The 10,894-nt window shown below is 43.1% G+C and overlaps 1 long non-coding RNA gene across 1 annotated transcript in view; it reads right to left on the bottom strand.

The window, feature by feature from the left end:
- LOC109324923 overlaps positions 1-1,218 on the bottom strand; it is a 4,346-nt gene extending 3,128 nt beyond the window's left edge. Inside the window, exon 1 of the long non-coding RNA XR_002105042.1 lies at positions 570-1,218. This is a non-coding gene — a long non-coding RNA (uncharacterized LOC109324923). The remainder of the gene's footprint in view (positions 1-569) is intronic.
- Positions 1,219-10,894: the final 9,676 nt, after the last annotated feature.

Genomic DNA, 10,894 nt, shown 5'->3' with positions numbered 1-10,894 from the left:
CCAGTCTCCGGCCCCCAGCCTCTTGGCTCCAGCCCCCAGCCCCCAGCCGTCTTCTGGAAGTGTCCCACACCGAACCAAGGTGGTGCGCTCATGGACTGCTGCTCCTTAGAGGGAACATTGGTTGAAGGACTTGGGACTGTTCAGAAGAGAAGCCTCAAGAGGAATTGGTGGTAGCCTATATCAGGGGCATACTTCAGGGCTTGAGGGAGCATCTGTTCAGTAAGGTCCCCCAGGGGAGGACAAGAAATAATGGACACAAATGGATTGAAGATCACTTCAGACTGGACAAACGGAAAAACTTCTTTACAAGTTGAGGGCATGTTCAAGGCTCATTATATATTAGGGCTTTGTACTTGAATGTAACTGCAGTTGACAGAATACAAACTGGAATAGAAAAAGGGGAACTTGTACCATAAAATTCTTATTCAGATATTAATCTTGACATTTTTACCTAAGTGACGTACAACTTTGCATCAGCACAAACACTTCTACAGTGTTTGTGCCGATGCAATACAGCGAAGTATTTTTCTGAATGAGTGCTCGCATTGAATTTTTTGAGACTTACTTACTTGTGTAAAGTTAGTAAGGTAAACTAATGCTTGTGGGTTCACAGTCCATATCCGCATTTCTGAGGAAACCTAGCTTTTACAGCTGTAATAAAAATATTCCTATTAAAAGGCATGCTTTAACCTTTATAAATGAAAATACAATCAGATGAAGCATTCAGGAGACCAGTTTGCCTCAGGAGATCTAAGACAGCTGAAGCAGGATGTTAGGTGGTTCGAGAGCAAATGGCTCTTGACCTGTATTAAGGCCTGGTTGTGACAAAAATCCTTTGTCAAAGACTATACAATGGTGCAGCAAAGAAGTTTTGCTTCTCCACTGCCTTACATCTACCAACTACTATCTGGTGGAACAGGTCTGGGTGGTCAGTGACCTAGTTAATCTGGGTTGTCTCTGCCCAGAAACCAAGTTATCTGCAGTCTGCTGTGATGAGCTTACCACTTATTTTGCTGACAAAATTGCTATATCTAGCAGAGCTTGGGGACTACCAGTTTAGTTGTAGAGTCGGATCTCAGAGTTGAAGAAGCTTGGTCAGTGTATATGGATCAGTTTCAGTTGTTGCCCATTGATGCAAAGGATACGGATCATAAATTGAACATGAGCCAGCAGTGTGCTCTTGTTGCAAAAAAAGCCAACAGCATCCTGGGTTTTATTAACAGAAGGATCATCTGCAAATCAAGGAAAGTAAGTCTTCTGTTCTATTCAGCACTGCGGAGGCCTCACCTGGACTGTGTCCAGTTTTGGGCCCCACGCTTAAAGAACAATACGGACAAATTAGAAAGAGTCTAGCACAAGCCAACAAAAATGATTAGGGGTCCGGAAAGCAAGACTTACAAGGAAAAGCTGAAAGAGCTACATTTATTTAGTCTAGAGAAGAAGAAGATTGAGGGGAGATTTGGTAATAGTCTTCAAATACCTGAAGGATGATTATAGAAAGAATGGAGATGGGCTTTTCTCCATGGCAATAGGGAACAGGGCTAGGAGCAACAGCCTCAAGCTGCAGCAGAGGAAATTTAAGCTGGAAGTTAGGAAGAACTTTCTGACTATAAGGGTAGTCAAGCACTGAAACAGGCTAACTAGAGAAGATGTAGAATCTCCATGCTTGGAAACTTTCAAAAGCTGGTTAGTTAGACACTTGGACGTTAGCTAGACCTTGCTTTAGTCAAGGATGAGCCTTCTTTAAGCAGGAAGCTGAGTTTAGAAGTCCCTGTGAGGTCCCTTCCAGCCCTCCTTTCCTCTGGTCCTGTGTGCTTGATGAGATGTAGGCAATCACCTGTGAACTGGACCTGTGCCAATCCTAGTAGTAAAAGTCAACCGGGGAGAGTGGAGCCATTACTGACGGTGGGTCAAAAGAGATTTGAGGTGCTAGATGTTCTTAAGTCTGCTATCTTCTCCCCCTACTCAAAAAAACAACAACTCTGTGGTATTGCCCTGTTTCTAACATCCCCTTTTTGCATAAGATCATTGACTAGATGCTCACCTGCAGGTGCAGGTGACATCAGACTTCTGAATTCCTGGCCGTCTGGCTTTTGTCCTAGGTACAGTACAGAGAAAATGCTTGTGATCATGGCTGACAGTTGTCACCTCGTGAGCAACAGGGGAAATTCTACCTTGTTCACAGTAGATCTTTTAGCAGTTCTTCATACAACTGACAGGGAGGTGTTGATAATATCTTTATGTAACCTGGTGAGTATTCATGGGACTGTTCGTAATTGGTTCTACTCTTTCCTAGCTGGAAGTTCCCAGAGGGTGGTCATGGGGTCATCATCCCCTTGGGGTAACCATTCCTGTAGGGTCCCCCAAGCTTCCTTCTTGTCATTCAATGTGTATCTGAGACCACTCGGCAAGATCGTGTGGAGATTTGGAATGACATGACATCAGCATACAGATAATGTCCTGCTCTCTTTCTATCTCTCTCTTTCATTTGACCCAGGCCATACAGTTTTGGGGATAGGAACACCTATCATTGATGGGGTTCATCCTCCCCTTATCATTCAGGTTCACAACTCTATGTTGTGAGAAGGCTGCAACCCCTTCTTTCAGATTTGGATCTGAGCACCATCATTCATGTTTTTGTAACTTTAAAGCTAGACTACTGCAATGCACTCTACATAGGTCTGCCCTTAAGGACCATCCTGAAGCTGCAGCTAATAAAGAATGTGGCGGTCCACTTTCTGATAGTGCTTAGGAGTCTGCACTGGCTCATTTTGGGCATCTATATATGTGGTCTGAGGTGGGGGGTTCTACAATTAGAGCGGCTCTGAGAGCCATTCTAATTAAAGTGCTTGCAGTGTCATGTGTATTCAGTGTCCTGTGCCTTAAAATGGCACCTGGGTTCCTTTAACTAAAGTGTGATCAACTTCACTATCCACCATAAAGCTGGCAAGACAGTCAGCAATGCAGAAGTCCTCAACTTCAGGAAAGCTGATTTTTTTGACAAGCTCAGAAGGCTTTTTGGTGAGGCCCTAAGGGACCACGACCCACAGGAGAGGGGAGTTCAGAATCAGTGGTTCCTCCTCAAGGGAGCGATCCTGAAAGCACAAGCAATGTCTGTCCCATCTCGTAGGAAAGGCAGAAAAAGAGCACAGCAGCCCCTTTGGCTCTGCAGGGAACTTATGGACCTCCTGTGTCTAAAAAGAAAGACCTATAAAGGATGGAAGACAGGATCCACCTCAAAGGAAGAGTATTCTGCACTGGTCTGGACCTGTAGGGAGTGAACCAGGAAAGCCAAGGCTGCAACTGAACTCTAACTGGCTACACTTATCAAAGACAATAAAAAGTCCTTTTTTAGATATGTGGGGAGCCAGAGGAAAAGCAAGGGTAACATTGGACCCCTGCTAAACCATATGGGAAAACTGACAACCAATGCCCAGGAAAAAACCAACCTGTTTAATGGGTATTTTGCGTCAGTTTTTCACCAGTCCCAAGAGACGGCCTTGCTTAATATGGTACAGGACAGCCAGGGTGAGGGAGAATTGTTACCGTTCATCAATGTAGACCGTGTGAAGGAGCACCTTGAGAGGCTGGATGCCTACAAGTCAGCTGGCAAAACAGTTTACACCCCAGCGTACTTAAGGAGCTGGCAGAAACCATAGCTCAGCCACTGGCACAGATCTTTGAGAACTCGTGGCACTCAGATGAAATTCCCAAAGATGGAAGAAGGCCAATGTGGTGCTGATCTTCAAGAAAGGGAGGAAAGTAGATCTGGGGAACTACAGGACTATCAGCCTGACCTCTATCCTGGGGAAGATCTTGGAACAAATTATCAAAGAGACCATCCTTGACAAACTGGCTGATGGATGATCCTGAGGGATAGCCAGTATGGGTTTGTTGTGGGTAGGTCTTGCCTAACCAATCTCATCTCCTTCGATGACCAGGTGACATATCACCTGGATAAGGGAGAAGAGATTGACATCATATATCTTGATTTTTAAAAAGCCTTCAATCTGGTGTCCCATGATCATCTCATGGAAAAATTGGCCAACTGTGGCCTTGGCTACATTACAGTCTGATGGCTGGAAAATTGGCTTCAAGGTCAGACCCAGAGACTGGTAGTTGAAGGACGTAAATCATCATAGTGTGCCATGACCAGTGGGGTCCCCCAAGGCTCCATCCTTGGGCCTATACTCTTTAACTTCTTTATCAATGATGTGGATATTGGTATCAGAAGCGGACTGGCCAAGTTTGCTGATAACACCAAACTTTGGGGTAAAACGTCCACACCTGAGGAGAGGATGGTCATCAAGGCCAACCTAGATAAGCTTAGAAAATGGGCAGACAAAAACCTGATGGAGTTCAACACTGAAAAATGCAAGGTACTCCACCTTGGGGAAAAACACCCCGCAGCATGCGTATAGGCTTGGCAGTGCTACGTTTGCTAGTATCATGGCTGAAAGGGACTTGGGGGTCATGATTGAACAGAAGATGAATATGAGCCACCAATGCGATGTTGCAGCTGGTAAAGCGAGCAAAACTCTGGCTTGCATCCATAGATGCTTCTCTAGCAAATTCCAGGATGTCATCCTCCCACTGTACTCGGCCTTGGTGAGATTGCAGCTGGAATACTGCGTCCAATTCTGGGTTTCACAATTTAAAAGGGATGTGGAGAAGCTTGAGAGAGTCCAGAGGACAGCCATGGACATGATCAGAAGGCAGAAGAACAGGCCTTATGATGAGAGGCTGAGAGCCATGGGACTCTTCAGCCTGGAAAAGCACAGGCTCGGGGGGACCTGGTGGCAGCCTATAAGTATATAAGGGGTGTGCATCAGGATCTGAGGGAACACCTGTTCACCAGAGCGCCCCAAAAGACGACAAGGTCAAATGGTCACAAACTCCTCCAAGATCATTTCAGGCTGGACATAAGAAAGAACTTCTTTACTGTCCAAGCCCCCAGAGCCTGGATAGACTGCTGCCAGGGGTGGTGCATACACCTACTCTGGACTCCTTTAAGAGACATTTGGATGTTTATCCTGCTGGGATCCTTTGACCCCAGCTGACTTCCTGCCCCCAGGTCAGGGAGCTGGACTCTATGATCTTCTGAGGTCCCTTCCAGCCCTAATGTCTATGAAAGCTATGAACTTCAGTTAAAGCATCCCCACCACCATTTTGAAATGCAGGGACACTGAATACGTGACACAGAGGCTGCTAAAGAGCACTAATCAGCACACTCCAGCAGACTTGCAGCAGATTCAATTGAGTCTGCTGCAATGCATGCTAATCAGCATGCATCAGAGCAGAGGTCCATCACATGTATATGTGTCCATAGGGTCTAAACTGGCTTTTCAGGAATAATTAAAAAAGCTGGCTTCAGAGGCAGACCCAAGACACCCTGACCCTCTCCTGCAATGGGTCAGGCAGAATGCGTTGTGGGAGCACCTACTGAAACCCTTTTTTTTTTATCCCCAAATCAAATAAGAATCCCTCCTCCCTGCTCTTGTCACCCCTGTTCTTCCACTTCTTGTTCAGCAGCATATCTACTCCCCTCCATTCCGCTCCTCCTTCACCTGTTGCTGCTGCTGTCCCTGGTAGACCCAGGGCTGGAGGGAGTTCCAAAGCCACTCTTGCCCTGCTGTAACTGAACTGTGTGGGAAGTCAGGCTCTACTGGGTACAGTGGCAGCAGCAGCAGGTGCAGGCATGTTCCCTGTCCCTCAGCCTGCTCCTGGGCTTGCGGGGAACACTTCAGGCACAAGGAACCTTCCCACGCTTCCACTGCCACTGTCCCCAATTGAGCCTGGCTTCCTGCACGGTCCAGCTGGAGCAGGGCAGGAAAGGTTCTGAAACTTCCCCTGCCCTTGGGTTAGCTGGGGGCAGTGGGGATAGCAGCAGTGGTGAGCAAGGCAGGGGAAGGAATTCTTACCTGGTTTGGGGATATAAAAAAAGTCTCCAATAAATACATTTATACTAACAAAGCAGAATGTGTAGCTAGGGAATTGTAGGATGTTGTTGCAGTTGCCAAACATGTTAAAGAATGTCTAGGTTTCAAGGAAGCTGGAAAATGAATTAAACATTGATATTAAACAAGCAAAAGGATCTCCTTTCTGTCAAACAGGGAAGGAGTCATACCTGCTTAAAAAACTATCAGAAACAGCATTCTTCTTGTTTATTGGTCTGTCATCTGCTCATGGCAAGACACCACCAGTTTAACACATGCAATGATTGTCAATTTTTTTAGGAGTATTTCAACATGTCAGCTATATCCCCTAAGGCAATACTTGGATGACATTTCCTCTCATGTGTGGTTCCACATGTGATATCCACAGAAATGTTCATATTGGAGTTCCCGTGGCAGAAAAAGGAGTTTATGGTTTGGCAGGACTATATTTGACAGAATTAGGATTTCTACAAAGGTAGGTGACGATTTAATTTGCTACAGTCTTTTGTGGTTTAATTAGAATTAAAGTATACTCCATAAGGCATGTTTATAGCCTAAAGCAGGTTTTCCTTTTCCATTTTATAGCTTGAACAGTAAATGTAATGCACATTTTTTAAAATTTAGACTGCATTTTAGATAGATTACTTTTTTGTTTGCATTCTTGTAAAAGTAAATTTGTCCTTGCTGAAGTCATAGATAAAGGCTGTATCTGTGAGAACATCTGAAATCTTCAATCATTACTTCCACAAGTAGTTTCCTGTGAGTACAAGTTGCAGATTTAAGGCCTTAGTTCAAAATTTATATACTAATAAATCTTAATGGAAGCTTCAGTAAATCGAAAACTATTTTAAGGATACATAGATTGTAATGCAGTAAAGCACAACGTTTCATTAAGATCCAATACTTTCAAAGGAGACAGGAGAGAAATTAAATGAAACCATTTTAGGATTTGTCCTTGCTTTATTGTTTTTAAGAGGCATAGGTACATTCTGAATTCTACTTTTGGAAAGTGTTCCAGCAACTCTGGAATATATTTAAAGTTTTAAAATAAAACAAATCAAAATATGCTTCTGATTTTTGGAAAACAAATCAAAGGTCCCTCTTAATGAAAACCATGTGATCAGAAAGAAAAAAAACATTGTTTCAGTTTTAGTAACCAGGAAATGATGGTGTAACCAAAGGAATGTATGCATTATGTCTAAAGATAAACTCTGCAAACTAGTATCCTCAAAAAAAATTGCTAGCCAATAGATAGGTGCATGTGTTACAATTTCAGCTTCAGTCTTCGAATTCACCTTGAATTTCAGTAACTAACTGTGAATGTCCATTAATTAGTAATAAAATAGGGAAATTATTCCATATTATTGTTTAATGCAATTATTAAGCACATTTTCTCAACTTGGTATCTATTGCATGTTATCTGTTAAAAGAGAAGCCACTAAGTTTGATAGGGATAGCCTACAGACAAAACTTTCCTCTCCAGAAATAGAAAATTCTGTTTCACAACTTATTTATTCCTTGGTTATAATATTTATTCAAGGATTTAATGCGGTGGTAATATGACCTTAAGTCTTGACTTAAAATGCAAACTCTCACAATTTGGGTCATGTATAGCTTCATCTCATTATTTACAACTCTTATTCAGTCATTCGTTTTGGCAATATGGGAGATGGAATTGAATCCTGTGTGTTCAGCAGTTAGAAGTGGGAACTTTCGAAGTTTCACAGCATATAGAGAGAGACGTCCCCTTCCATACCTAATGCAACAGAATGGATCAGCATACCAAGTAGCTATGATGGGTAACAGAGGTTACCCATATCTAACAGAGAATCCACATATCTAAAGTGTGATGCTGGGCAAAAAAAAAATAGGTACTTCTATTTTATCTTAGTCAAAAAAAGTCTAGATGCTAGGTATATTATAACTTGTAGTGGATACCTAGGCAAGTATTCAACAGCAGAATACAGTTATACTGTCTAGTGTATTGTCTTCAACAGATAATACTATATACCTTGCACAACAGAAATGGGATTAGGAATACTAAATCTTGTCACAGCACAAAACCAAGACTAGCTAGCCTTGACAAATGAATTAGCCTGTAATGACTGCTAGAGAATGTATATAGCTAGCAACATCTTCCACTGCTATCTGCCCCCCAGAAAGTTGACTTGTGTGCAGGGACCTCTGAATTGTGTTGGGGAGTGCAGGGAAGAGTTTTTCTTTTTTATTTAAGCTCTCCTAGACCCACTGAGCTATAATTACAGTCTGACTATTGTTCTAGTTTGGGCAACTTTAAGCCATTTGGTCAACATTACCCATTTGATAGCTGGCAGACCCAGTTCTTTGAGCCATTCAGATGCCAAACCGATTTGATTATCCATCCGGTGGATAATCTTGCAACACCTACGATACAGTTCTCTTAATTTCAGAATATTGCATCAGGTGGTTAGTACAGAATTGCATTCATTGTTTATTACAGAATTATATTATGCTAAAAAACTACATGTTTTCTTTAATAGCAAAACTAGGGCACTACAGACCTCAGTGCAAGCTTAGTTTTGGGGCCTCCAATAAAATGACACAAAATGCACAAACACAGACCTAGTAATAATATATACAATCAGAAAAAATAATTAGCAAAATATTTCATTTCTTTTCAACTCACTGCTACTACTGGGACATTATCTGTCATGCCTTCCTCTCTGTAAATTCATTAATAATCTGGTCTAAATTAAATTTGCTAGCTCTCTCATTTTCAGTTGATAATATTGCTAATCCATGAAGCCCTTCTTGTCCTATTGTGCTATGCAGATAATTCTTAATTATTTTGAGTCTTCAAAAGGAATGTTGTGCATTTAATATTGCTATGGGGGGAGGGATTAAAAAACACAATCACTGTACTTAATTCAGAAAACCTTGTTGACAAAGCATTGGTACTAACAATCAATAATATAGGCAAATCTTCCACGGTAGGTAACTTTGAAATCTCTGATGTTAAGCATGCTCCAAATCCAAGTCCAGGTAAGGTAACAGAAAAGTGCCTGTTGTTTGTTTCAACAACAACTTGTTATAACTTTTCAGCTTCTTCATATAGCTTTTCATCAGTTGTGGCCACAAGCATCTTCAGTAAAATTACATTAAATGTTTAAATAAGTGCATCCAAACTATGAAAACAATTTGACAGCTGGGCTAAAATAATATCCAAACAGCCCTTGAACTCTCACAGCAGCTGGCAAGATGTGCTGGGCAGTCTCAGGGCCTTGTGCCGGGCAGCAGGGCTGGATCCTTCTTTCTATGGAGACAACCTGACCAGGCAGGGAGGGGGAAAACCCCTCAGAGCACACCGCCCCCCCCACCCAGGAAGACCCCAGTTTGGGGGGGAACTGAGAGGGGTGGGGGGGTTTCATTTGCCTCTCCCCCCTGTATGTCACTGACAACCCTGCTGCATGGAGGGAATCACCCCTTGGGCTGCCCCTACGTGGACAGATGCTGAGCTCAGGGGCTGGCCTTGGGAGGAGGGACTCCTTTCCCCCTCTCCCTTGGGCATCAGTAACTCATGCCAGCCCAGCCTGACAGGGTGGGGAATTACCCTCACCTCTCCTACAGCTGGGCAGACCAGAGCTGGGAGGATCCCAGGCTGGCTTGAAGAAAGGCGTGGGACTCCCTTTGTGGCCAGATGCCCAGCTTGGGGGCCTGGCACCAGGAGCAGGGGGCTCTTTCTTACATGTGGGGCAGGCTCTGAGGTATGCTCTAGTGCACCTGACTTCTGGCCTGGGTCAGTTCTGGCCTCCACCACCCGCCTTTTCCAATTGAAAACTGAACCTCAGTTCAGTTTGCTATCAGTTCAAGCTATGCAGCTTAGAGAAACCTGAAAAGATTGAATTGATTCTGCCTATGGCTTTTGGACTGTCTGTACTTAGCTATGGTGTTTAGAGCAGAACGAAAAATTTTTAGGGGAACAGGGAAAATGAACAGAGGTATCTGGGGATCACAGAGGAGTTGTGAGGAAAGTGTTTTTGAGCAGTTCTTTTATCCCCACTAGCAATTTCACACTTGAATATATGCAACCATTCTATTATTTTAAACAGAAAAAAGGGAGCTTAAAGGAGTTGGTAGACTACTAACTGCCTCTAGGAATGTGTCCAGCCTTCAGAAAACTTCAAATTAATTCCAACAAGGTTGGGAAAAATTGGCCTTCAGAGCCTTCTCTATATTTATGTATCCATAACTGTAAGTAGCGAGTTGATGATGCATCAACTTTGTAATACGCCACAAGTACAGAAAGCAGACCAATCCTGATTTGGGCTGATTGGATATAATATACAGTAGTGTATTAAACTGCCATGAATGTGTTATCTGGTGTAAGGAAGGTAACAAATATCAGAACCAATATATGGAGAGTCTGAGTTTACTTGCCAAGGTCATTCTGTTGTGGAGCTCCCCAAAAACCTCCAGTATTGGAAGAGATATTTGTTGGCAATGTGCTGCGGCCACATTGGACAGAATTTCAGAGACAATCAACTCAACTGTGTTTTATGAAAGGGGTCGCTCTGTGTCTCCATTAAAACCTATGTGCTTTATCTAGCATATTGTTCTCTCAGCTCTTTGCCTTGGATTTCCAGTCAAGGTTTTCAAACAAACAGAAGCCTAAATTTAGGCTCCAAATCCATGTTTGTGCACCCTAACCCAACTCATCTGCCCATTATCAATGTAGCCTAGGTACACCCAAGGGTGTGCCTTGTCCGCAAATGGAAGGGATGAGCTGGTCAGGCAAGAGTGCTGTGAGAGGAACCCTATCACCAGGGAGAAGTTCCCTTTTTTCTGTATGGATCCAGGCCGGGACACAATACTTACCTATATACAAATGTATTGATATACAGAATAAATATAATTACAAACTAAACTGATATAAAATGTTTACGTGTGACACCACATTTAGTAATCCGCAATCAGGAATT

The sequence above is a fragment of the Crocodylus porosus genome, unplaced genomic scaffold (genome assembly GCF_001723895.1).
Source record: "Crocodylus porosus isolate Cpor-Errol unplaced genomic scaffold, CroPor_comp1, whole genome shotgun sequence".
Taxonomy (NCBI): Eukaryota; Metazoa; Chordata; order Crocodylia; family Crocodylidae; genus Crocodylus; species Crocodylus porosus.
Note: the sequence above shows the minus strand (reverse complement) of the source record. Positions and strands in the feature narration are given on the sequence as shown.